This window comes from Triticum aestivum, chromosome 7D (genome assembly GCF_018294505.1).
Source record: "Triticum aestivum cultivar Chinese Spring chromosome 7D, IWGSC CS RefSeq v2.1, whole genome shotgun sequence".
Lineage (NCBI taxonomy): Eukaryota > Viridiplantae > Streptophyta > Magnoliopsida > Poales > Poaceae > Triticum > Triticum aestivum.
In genome coordinates this window covers 347,124,992-347,137,349 of record NC_057814.1, presented here as the reverse complement: position 1 = coordinate 347,137,349, position 12,358 = coordinate 347,124,992, and positions in this window count along the sequence as shown.

The following is a 12,358-nucleotide window of genomic DNA, read 5'->3' as shown; positions in this document are numbered from 1 at the left end:
GGATTTGTCACTCCGATTGTCGGAGAGGTATCTCTAGGCCCACTCGGTAATGCACATCACTATAAGCCTTGCAAGCATTGTGACTAATGAGTTAGTTGCGGGATGATGATTACGGAACGAGTAAAGAGACTTGCCGGTAACGAGATTGAACTAGGTATCGAGATACCGACGATCGAATCTCGGTCAAGTAACATACCGATGACAAAGGGAACAACGTATGTTGTTATGCGGTCTGACCGATAAAGATCTTCGTAGAATATGTAGGAACCAATATGAGCATCCAGGTTCCGCTATTGGTTATTGACCGGAGAGGTGTCTCGGTCATGTCTACATAGTTCTCGAACCCGTAGGGTCCGCACGCTTAAAGTTACGATGACAGTTATATTATGAGTTTATATGTTTTGATGTACCGAAGGTTGTTCGGAGTGCCGTATGTGATCACGGACATGATGAGGAGTCTCAAAATGGTCAAGACATAAAGATTGATATATTGGATGACTATATTCGGACACCGGAAGTGTTCCGGAGAAGTTTCGGATAAAACCGGAGTGCCGGAGGGGTTACCGGAACCCCCCGGGGAAGTATTGGGCCTTGGTGGGCCTGAAGGGAGAGAGAGGGCAGCAGCCCAGGAGGTGGCGCGCCCCCTCCCATGAGGAGTCTGAATTGGACTAGGGGAGGGGGGCGCAGCCCCTCTTTCCCTCTCCCTCTCCCTCTCTTTCCTTCCCCCTTCTCTCTTCCTAGTTGGACTAGGAAAGGGGAGTCCTACTCCTACTAGGAGGAGGACTCCCCCCTCTTTGGCGCGCCCCAAGGGCCAGCCAGCCTCCCCCCTTGCTCCTTCATATACAGGGGCAGGGGGGCACCTCTTTACACACAATTGATATACGATATTTTAGCCGTGCGGTGCCCCCCTCCACCATATTACACCTCGATAATATTGTTGCGGAGCTTAGGCGAAGCCCTGCGTCGGTAGAACATCATCATCGTCACCACGCCGTCGTGCTGACGAAACTCTCCCTCAACACTCGGCTGGATCGGAGTTCGAGGGACGTCATCGAGCTGAACATGTGCTGAACTCGGAGGTGCCGTGCGTTCGGTACTTGATCGGTCGGATCGTGAAGACGTACGACTACATCAACCGCGTTGTGATAACGCTTCCGCTGTCGGTCTACGAGGGTACATGGACAACACTCTCCCCTCTCGTTGCTATGCATCACCATGATCTTGCGTGTGCGTAGGAATTTTTTTGAAATTACTACGTTCCCCAACAGGAGCTCCCACAGCCTTCGGCCACGGGAGCCCCGGCTTGTGGCCCGACCTCAGGAGCTCGGCTGCTGTTGGTGCTGAGCCCCAGGAGGAATGCTGGACCAAGGAATTCAAGGAGTACCCGACGCACGTGACGCTGCCGGAGAAGGAAGAGGACGCGGAGCGCGTGGCCCGGCAAGCCTCAGCATACTGTATCCAAGACGGCGAGTTATACAGGAAACGGCCGAACGATGTCACGCTGCGCTGCATCTCCAGTGATCAAGGAAGGGAGTTACTGATTGACATACATGGCGGGGACCGTGGGCACCACTCATCGTCATGGACCCTCGTCGGCAAGGTGTCCTGCAGTGGATTCTACTGGCCTACAGCATTCAACGATGCAGCCGAGCTGGTGAAATCCTGTGCGAAGCTTGCCAATTCTACACCAAGCAAATCCATCAGCCTGCTCAGGGCCTCCAAACCATCCCGCTCACATGGCCGTTCGCGGTCTGGGGGCTGGACATCTTAGGCCCATTCCCTCGGGCGGCAGGGGGCTACCGCTATCTCTACGTTGCCATCGATAAGTTCACCAAGTGGGCGGAAGTGGAAGCCGTCCGTACCATCCCAGCCGGCTCTGCTGTCAAGTTCATCAAGGGCCTCGTGAGCCGCTTCGGGGTCCCCAATCGCATCATCACAGATAACGGCTCACAGTTTACTAGTAACCTTTTCAAAACCTATTGTGCTAACCTTGGAACGCAGATCTGCTACGCTTCGGTAGCGCACCCCAGGAGCAATGGCCAGGCCAAACGCGCCAACGCGGAGGTCCTGAGGGGCCTCAAGACCAGGACCTTCAAGAAGAAGCTAGAGGCCTGCAGCAGAGGCTGGCACGATGAGCTCCAGTCCGTGTTGTGGTCCATCCGCACCACCGCCACCAAGCCGACGGGCGAGACTCCATTCTTCCTCGTCTACGAAGCTGAAGCAGTCCTTCCTCATGAGGTCAAGCATCGCTCCGCACGGGTCCTAGCGTTCGACGAAACACAGCAGGATGCCACGCGGGGGATGGATCTCGTGCTGGGGGAGGAACGCCGTCGCGAGGCTGCATTGAAGGCGGCAAGGTACTAGCAAGCGCTGCGGCGATACCACTGCCGCAATGTCCGCTCCAGGACGCTCGAGGTCGGCGACCTCGTCCTGAGGCGGGTCCTCTCCAGGGAAGGGCTGCATAAGCTTTCACCAATGTGGGAGGGCCCATTCAAGGTCGTCCACATCTCCAGGCCTGGCGCCGTGCGCCTGGAGACACAAGACGGGGTACCTATCCAAAACGCCTGGAACATCCAGCACCTCCGGAAGTTCTACCCATGAAGCAAGGCCCAGAGCCTGTGAAGAAGGCCCAGTGCCTGTGAAGAATCGCCGTCCGTGACACTCTCACGTAATAATGAGTTGGGGCTGTACATGCCCCGGAGTCTCAGGAGCGCTGGCCTCAGGCCCTGGTGCTCCCGCCCATGCCTAGTGGCAGCACTTAGCTCCGCGCTGGTGAGAATACTTGAAGACTAGATTAGGTGCCGGATGCGGCTTTTCATTTGCTTTCCGTATTTGGCTCGCTTTTCCTTAATCGAAGTTTGCTTTTGGTGTTCCTTGCTGAGTTGATTCCCTAGCCTCTTACCGCATTTTCCGGCTCTAGTTTTCTCGTGTTCTCTCTCTCTCGCATACCTCGCGAGGGGGCTAGGCAGGTGCCCTCGCGAGCATTTTTCTCCTCTCTGCCTTCTCGTGAGCCACCCTCGTTCAAGCCTGAAAGCTGGCGCATCTCTCCTAATCCGTGCCCCTCGGGTACCGCGATACAAAGCGCCAAGTCGAGGCTTGGGCGGACGACAAATCCTCTAGCGCACCTCCTAACGAATTTTTGCAGTTTCTGAGCAAACACAGACCACCAGGTTAAGATGGACACGAGAAACAAACGCCTCGTAGGGAAGAGGGCAACCCGAATGCACCAGGTTAAGTTATCTTTGCGCAAAATAACAACACGGCACGGCAACAACACGCACAACGCGATAACCAAATAACCACTGTTTGATACACGCCCCTCTGGGCCATACTGGTTCCATTTTTGATGCAGGAAAAAGGGCAAAAATGAAAGCGGCGTTGCAGCGATCCGCTGAGGCAGGTCCCTAGTGGTACCCCGAGCCTAGCCGGATCCTTCCTCGCGCTTCACGGAGGCGCGACCACGAGATGACCCGGTGCCGCCTTCAAAGCGGGCGCGGCGGCTGGTCGTAGCCGCCACTGCTGGAGCTGTTACCGGAGGAAGAGCCGACGTAGCTGGACGAGGCATGGTCGCCGCCGAGCGCAAGCTCGCCCTCACCCTCGTCGCGGCCGTCGCCGAGGCCGAGCACCTCCTCACCGTCATTCGTCTCGGGGTAGCACCCGGCGCGGCGACCATCTTCCCCAAACAACCTCACATAGAGGGTCGATCCACCGTCATACTTGAAGTGGAGGGTGCACCGCCTGCCCAGGCCACGCGCGCGGGCGAACGTCTGCCAGCCGCGGGCCAGGGCTATGTTGCCCACGGCGGAAGTCTCGACCGCGACCCAAGAGGCCTTGCTGCAGCAACCATCCGACTGCAACCAGAGCCCGCGTGGACCAGGGACCGGCAGTACATCGACGAAGAAGCACGGAAGCTGGAGCCAGTTGCCGGCCGGGTTCTCCGACCAGACGATGAACTCCGGCGACACCTCCGCTGAATGGAAGCACAGACGGGGAGGCCGTGCCACCATAGCACGCCTCCCCTCGTCAACTGGACCGCCATGGTTGGGATAACCCCCTCCGCGCGTCTCGGTGCCGCTACGACAATGGGCCACTGCGGGGGTCGCAGCGTGCTTGCGCGGACGGCCGCGTCTCCGCTTGGGCGCCGGGGAACCGGGCCACTCGCGAGGGGCCTTTCCCTTCTCGGCGACAGAGAACTTCCTTCGTGGCGCCATCGGTGGCACTGCAAGCAATGGAATGCGGAGGAAGAAGCAAGCAAGCGAGGAAAGAGATGGGCGATGGGGGCTCCGCCCCCCTCCCCATTTATAACGGAAGAAGGCCAACCGGCGCCTCCCACGATCGCAGGTAATGCTGGTTTTCCTTGCATGTCGCAGGGACTTGTAAAGTCGTGCAGCTGCTGAGGCGGCGTGGGGAAGCGGAGACGCCCACGTCCAATCAACCGCCACGCGTCAACCGAGGCCGCAGGCTTTTGGGGCCTGCGGTGCTCCGTACTTGACCCTTGGCTTCGCCGCGAAGCCAAGCCCGGGCGCACCTTGGGCCCGGGGGCTACTGTTGGCGTTCTGGGAACGCGGGTCCCCAGACTTGCCTGCCTGCGGCCCGCGGCGTGGCTAAGCCAGCAGGCCGTACGGCCCATCTTCATCAACAAGGCATCCAAGACCCTCGCGAGGGGCCAAGCCTCGTGAGCCGGACAACGCAAGGCCTCCTCAGGAGTGGCCTAGTCAGGCAGGCTCACGAGGAGGGGAGATATCAAGGCGGGGCAAATCTCACGAGGCCCTCGTGACGTGAGCCGTGACGATCGACACCAGGCGGGCGCCAGCGTGCGAAGTGTCCTTGTTTCCTCTTTGGTGCTAAGAAGGCCAGCGCAGGCGAGGAGTACCGAGGCATCAGGCAAAGGTTGCTATATCGGTGCAACTAGACCAAGACCAGGAGGACGGCAAGACGGAGGTCATCGTGGAGCCCAAGACGGCGTCACCACCAGAGCCTTTCGCAGGCGAAGACCGCTTTTGTCAGGATAGCTTGTACTAACTATCCCCCTTCAAATTTGCCCGCCATTGTTGGCTCCCTTCCCGCTCAATATTTGGGAAGAGGACCATGGACTATATAAGTAGAGCTAGCCACCACAATAGGGGCATCGAGCAGTTCACCCGGCTCTCACCCGCTAAGACACCAAGTACAAGAACACCTCAATCTCAGGAGGCTGTTCTTCCCTCTGTACTGTTCATCACCAGCCCAAGAGGCAATCCACCACCACCATACTGGAGTAGGGTATTACACCACAACGGTGGCCCGAACCAGTATAAATCTCGTGTCTCCTTGTGCTGTGAGTTCGTCGAGTTCGTCCGCGAGATCTTAGCGAGCTAGGGCGTAGATCGGTAGGAGGGAAAGACTCCGCACGCACCCCAGTGTTCGAACCTTAAGGGTTTGCCGGAACCCCACATCCGACACTTTCCGCTCATGAGAAGGCACTTGCCGCCATGCTCCATGGCAAGGATGAAGAAATCGAGAAGCTTGTCGTGCAGCAGACCCAGGAACTGGAGCAGAAGCACAAGGATGCACTTGACGCTCTGGTCCTAGATCATGCCGGCAAGCTGAAGGAGGCCATCGATGCCGCCAAGGTCGTAGTGGCCGCCAAGGATGAGCTGGCCGGCAAGGTGGATAAGCTGGAAGCGGAGTTGGAGGAGCATAGCAAGGAGGTCTCGACGCTCAAGAGTGACAGGGACAAAACTGCCCAGACCTTGGCGGGTTTGCAGGTCATTATATCCAACAAGACCAAGATGCTCTCTGAGGCCAACGACTCCATTGTTGATCTGAAGCTGAAGCTGACCATCCTGGAGGAATCCCATAATGATAGTAGGGCTCGTGAGAAGACCCTGGCCAAGGACCTCGAGAATGAGAAGCTGCTGCTTGGGAGTGCCGCCGCCGAGTACAACAATTTCATGGGCGGCGTGCGGATCTGGACCGCGTGCCTCGTCGATGTCTCGGAGAGGCTCACCACGCAGTTATCCACCATGGGCATGCCGAGCATCAGGTTCTCTCATGATGATATGATAACTGAGAGCGCCAGGGTGACCATGTTCTTCGAGGCCGTCCTCGACGCCTTGAAGCTACTCCATGACGGCCGAGCGAGCCACCTGGCCAACGAGTCCCGGAAGCTTTGCCGGGGCATCCTTCTCAAGGTGCTCACCAAGGTGGTGCACAGGAACCCCGGCATTGACCTCAATCAAGACAGCTTGCCGGTGGATGGGGACCGTAGGGCGCTCGAGGAGCTTGTCATGCCCATTGTCAGTACGGTTGACCAAGCCAAGAGGGTGGAAGGCCAGCGCCGGGACTAGGCGCTCCGGTTCTTCTTGCCGCCATGGATCGATACCCAAAACAATTACTCTTAAGTTAGAACTGCAGTGACTATTAATGTAATATAACTTACTATATTCAGATTGAATGCATGCTATCTTCCTTGTATGATTCTTCTTTGCATGGTACACACCCTACGTGTGATTGGGAAAAGCTTGCCGATGCGCGCACCCTTGCCGCGAGCGCTTAGAGGACGGATCCTTAGCAGCCTGCTAGGGATGCCGCTGCCGGCAAGACACCTTGCCGCTCTCAGTGGAGCCACTCTAACAGTTGAGCGGGCTCGAAACGGAACAAGGGCGCAACCGATCCCGACAAAGTTTCTTCGCGTGCAGGTTTTCCATACAAGAATCAAAACAATTCGAGGAAAATAAACTTATAATTTGAAAGAAATTCACTCAAGTTTTTGCGACTTAGCTTTGCGCTGCTGTATTATTTTCTGCAAGATGCCAATTTGAGCGTCGCCTGTTGGTGCCCACACTCTCTATCCCCCTGGCAAACTTGTATGCGAGGGAACCTTCTGTCCTTTGTGAAAAAGAAAGAAGAGAAAATAGGAATATGGAACCTTGGAGGTTCATTAGTGCTTGCCGACCCTACGCATCTCAAGAATGATGCTAAGGGCTCTCCCCGGGGCGGCGCCCGGGGTCACCAACGTCACGGCGCTGCTCGTCGCGCACGACCTGGGAGGACCATGGCGCGGGTGCCGGCGCGGGTGTCTTGGAGGTCGCCGCGCCTCCTGTAGGCAGCACGGGTCTGCCTTTGGAGGTCCCCGCGCCACCCGTAGGTGGCACGACTCCATTCTTGGACGCGGCGGTGTGCGGCCTGTCGTCTCAGGCACGAAGGATGCCGCTCGCCTGGCTTCGGTTGCTAGAATGTCGTGGATGCTCACGATCCGCACCTCTGCCACCATCCACGACTACCCCGTCGCCTGTCCGTGTTGGCACGGGTGGATTGGCTCCAGACGAACCGATCGTCGTGATCCCCTTCTTCTTGGGAGCCATGGTGATCAAGGAAACGACGTGCTAACCGCTAGATCAGGTTTGCAGAACACCTCGCCCCCTGCCTAGCATGCCAAAGATGTCGGTGGAAAACGACACCTATGGGATCACGTGGATCCCTTCTACAGTTTGGCAGGGAAGAGGGGTGTGCAGAGAGTAGATCTAATGATCAACATGACGAATTTTTACCCAGGTTCGGGCCGCTGAGAAGCGTAAAACCCTAATCCTGTTTGAGTGTATATTCTGTGTTCTTGAGCTTCGGCTAGCTGCTATACATGCAAGCTGGGCCGAGAGGTCCAAAAGTCCGAATCTTCCTCTAGTAAACCTTGGGCCTCCTTTTATATCCTTTTATATGTCCAAGGGGTCACCACAGTGGCACACAGGAGGTGTAAAGTAGCTATAGTGTCTATGTTTATCATCAGCGTCTTAGGACAAACGCATTAAATGCGCTGCCTACATGCCCCTAAAATATATCGGGAACGGGAATAGAGCCCGTCCCCTCCGCTGCCGCCCCGCCCCGTCTCGACACACGTCCGGGCCGACGAGGCATGCAATGCCAAGTTGGCTGGCCAGCTACTGCGCTGGAGAGGTGGCAGGATCTTCACGAAGATCTGCAGGCCACCACACAGGTACTTGCCAGGCTGGTAGGCTAGCCACCGTGTTGGGGTGGTGACTGGGAGGCCGAGTCTTGTCATGGCCTTGCAACCATCCCCGGCGAGAGTCTTGCCGGGGCCTCGCGGCCATCCCCAGCAAGGACCTTGCTGAGAACTTTGTCTTTTAGCCTTCACAAAGATCTGCACGCCACTACATACGCGCCCCTGGGTCTTGGCCTTGACATTGTCGATGGTGTCAGAGCTCCCAACCTCAAGGGTGGTGGTTTTGCTAGTGCTCTGCAATTCGTCTCGACAAGGATCTTGCGAGGGTCTCGCAAGCCGTCCGGCAAGGATCTTGCCGGGGGTCCAGCTCGTCATCTGTTCTCTGGTCTCTGGCTTGGCCGCTTCTCTAGTGATCTTGTTTTTATCCTTGATCGCCCCCTTCAGGCCTTGCCGCGGGTGTGGCTACTACTGCCCGTGCATTAGTATGGGGCGCTAAAGGGCCCAAACTTTAGTACACCGACACTAGGGGGTGCCCCTAGGGCTTGTGGCCTCCTCGTAGGTCTTCTGGCCTCCTCCCGAAGCTTCCTAAGTTTCTTCCGGTCCAAGAAAATCATCGTAAAGTTTTATTCCGTTGGGACTCCGTTTGGTATTGATTTTCTATAAAAGACAAAAACAAGGAAAAAACAACAACTGGCACTTGGCACTGGGTTAATAAGTTTGTCCCAGAAATAATATAAATAGCATATTAATGCATATAAAATGTCCAAAACATGTAATATAATAACATGGAATAATAAAAAATTACAGTTACGTTGGAGACGTATCATGGGTCACCGCCATGAACTTGGCGAGTGCAGGATACCCCAAGATGGCCTTGTACGGGAGGCTGATACGAGCCACATCGAAGTCGACCAGTTCGGTGCGGTAGTTGTTGCGGGTGCCGAAGGTGACAGGGAGGCGCACTTGCCCGAGGGGAGTGGTGGAGCCATAGGTCACCCAAGAGAACGGCCTAGTGAGCATGAGCTGGTCATAGGGCACTTGAAGCGACTCGAAGGCTTCGACGGAGAGCACGTTGAGTCCGGCGCCGCTGTCGATGAGGGTCTTGGTGAAGGAGACATTGCTGATGATGGGTGTGCACGACATGGGGAGTGCGCCGGCAGCGGCCACAAACTTGGGGTGATCCTTGGAGTCGAAAGTGATGACGACCTTGGGCGCGCGGGTTCTCGAAGCCTTAGGCGCCATGCTGCGTTCGCCTGGCAAAAGAGCTGCTTGGTGTGGTGACCAGACGCGGGTGCTTGGGATCCACCAAGGAAGCATGCAACCGCGTGGGGCCCTGGCATCGCAAAGCGCATGACGAACCGACCGCCAAGCTCTCCCTAGGAGGAGACCGAGGGCTCCAGGAGGCTGAGGAGCCAAGTGCACGGGGCGCCCACGAGAGCCAGAGGGAACCAGTTAGCCATGGCCTTGTCGTCGCCGCCCGCTGCCAGGATGCCTTGGGTGTACAGCTGAAGGAACTCTTTAGGGTCAGCCGCGCCATCATAGCGCGGGGGCAGCACCGGTCTAAATCTCACCGGCCACTCCACCCAGCGCAATTCAGGAGTGAAGGCCGGGCAACCTGCGACGCTCAAGAGAAAGGCAGGGGGAATGATGTCGGCCATGGGGGTGGCGAAGCGGCGACGGAGTGAGGCGAAATGGAGAGGAGGAACTCCGGCACATACACCTACCTAGCGCGCCAAATTTCGGAATCGCGGCTCGGCAGACCCAAGAAAGGTTCGAACTCTGGGGTGCGCACGAAGAACCTCGCTATGCTACTGCTCGCTGCTTGCTATCTCATGGCGATGTGATGACCCACAATTATAGGGGATCAATCGTAGTCCTTTCGATAAGTAAGAGTCATGCGGAGCATCCTTCCATCATCCCCATGGACTCTACACCAACACATCAAGCACCACGTGGACCCATGACAAGACCTAGAGCACGTGCATTGGAAACCGAGGTGAACTCCTTCCTACTTGACATGCATACGGACACAAACAGAACTTGGGTGCTACCTCACCAAGATACTCTATGCCTCATTAGGTACGAAGAGGAACACCACCAAGCAGTTAAGGAGCACCACCAAGTCCAAGGAGAAGGGCCCCAAGTCGCCAAGTATCAAGAAGGAGTCCCCAAGAATCTGGATAGAAGGTCCTAGGCGACCCCGTGCGCATGGCCCCCCAAGACCACGTGCCCACGGGCTACACATGGAGCTACAGCTGTAGCACCCCGTGCACACAGGCATGTATCGTGCGCACGGGACCCCCGTGCGCATGGGCCCAACTTACACCGTGCGCACGGGCCCTACAGGATGGGCGACTAAGATTGCTGTTTGGCCTCCACTTCACATCCACATCGTCTCGTACGTCCCCAAGCCTATAAAAACTGTACCTAGGGTCATGTTTAGGGTTAGCAAAATATTAGATGAGATATTTGTGAGCTTTTCTCCTTCTGCCACCTCCATTGGAGATCAAGGCCACTTAGGAGAGGATCCCCTAGTGGATATCAAGGCCTCTTAGGAGAGGATCCACTTGTGGATATCAAGACCTCCTCTTGGAGAAGACTACCATCATCAAGACCTCATCTCCTAGGAGTGGGAAGAACTTATCCATTGTATCTTTCCTTTGATTTTGTTTGTGACTTGTGGATCTTGTGTTGCTACTCTAGTGGATGTGTAATTGGGTATTGTTGGAGTGATTTCCTCTTTGCGATTTCTTGGTGTTCATCCTTTTTCCCCTTCGAGTGTGAAAAGATCCATCTTAGGGTTTCACCCTACAACTTCTTGGTATCATGAGCAAGGTTGATTCACATCTTGGAGTCCCTACCCTCCACTTTCTAGCTTGATTTTGTTGTTTTTCGTCCTAATTAGAAAAGCCCACCAAAAATAGCCCCAAAAATTTTTCTTGCAATTTGTTGATCTTGTGAGATTTGTTTGTTTTGATCCACGAATTTGGTGTTTGGCAAGTGTATCTACCCCCCTAGCATCTTCCCCTCCCATCAATCCATCGAATTTGGCCTCAAATTGGGAAATACCCACGGATTCGGAGTAGTTCGTTCGCTCCCAGAGGACCCCGTGCACATGGGCCATCGGGACCTCGTGCACACGGGCCTCACTTACCCCGTGCGGACGGACAATCCAGAGACTTTCGCCCCTTTCCGGTTTTGCCTCTTTTTGTTTCCCCACCGTCACTTGTGTTCTTCCGCAATATTTCCAGTGGTTGTTTGAGTTTGGGTTGTGGTTTCTCTCGTGTTGTAACACCCCGCATGTAACTTTCCATATTTGTAACTCCAACTCTTGCCATTTTCGGCTATGTGTTATGATATTCTCTCCGTGGTCGGGTTTTGTTTTTCGTTTTGTATTTTGTTCATGTCATGCATCTCATACCATGTCATCATGTGCATTGCATTTGCATACGTGTTCGTCTCATGCATCTGAGCATTTTCCCCGTTGTCCGTTTTGCAATCCGGCGCTCCCATCTCCTCTGGTGCACCCCTCTTGTTTTCTTTCGTGAGCGGGTGTCAAACGTTCTCGGAATGGACCGAGTCTTGTCAAGTGGCCTTGGTATACCACCGGTAGACCACCGGTCAAGTTTCGTTCCATTTGGAGGTCGTTTGGTTAACCGGGCATCCGCAATGTCCATTTGTGTGTTGCAGCAAAACCCCCTCTCTAAACAGCCCAAAACCCACCAAACTCTCTTCCATGCTGTAGGTCGTTCGATCATGATCGTGTGGGCGAAAACCGCACCTCATTTGGACTCTCCTAGCTCCCTCTACCTATTTATATGTGACCCTCCCGAAAACGAACGCACATGAAACCCTAACGTCGTCCCCTCCGCGCCGCCGGACAAAATCGCCACCGACGGACACGTCCGACTTCCACCGCCGCCTTCGCCGTCGCAGCCGGCCCGCCCGAGCCCGCGGGAGGCCCTCCCGGGCCCGAGCACGCCCGCCGCCCGTCCTCTCTCCTCCGCGGCGACCCCGCCGCCGCGCCCGCGCCGGTCGGCCCCGCCGTCCCCTCCGGCACCGGCCGCCGCCGCCGCCATCGCCGGCCCCGCCGCCCGCGACCGCCGCCTCCACCGGCGCGCCTCCGCCTCCCGGCGCCGGCGCCGCCCCTCTTCCCCGCGCCGCCGTCCTCCTTCCCCCGGGCCCGCCGCTGTCGCCCTTCCTCTCCCAGCTCCGGCCGAGCTCGGCCCCGGCCCCGATCCGATCTGGTGATCGCGTGAGTTGACTTTCTCCTCGACCCCCGAAACTTCGAAGCTATTTCGTTCTACAGCAAGTGCCCATGTTCATCATTGATAACTCTCTGCATATAGCTCCGTTTCGCACGTGTAATATGTCAAATTGTTCGTCTCGTGGTGCTCTACATTTTGTTCAATTGCACCA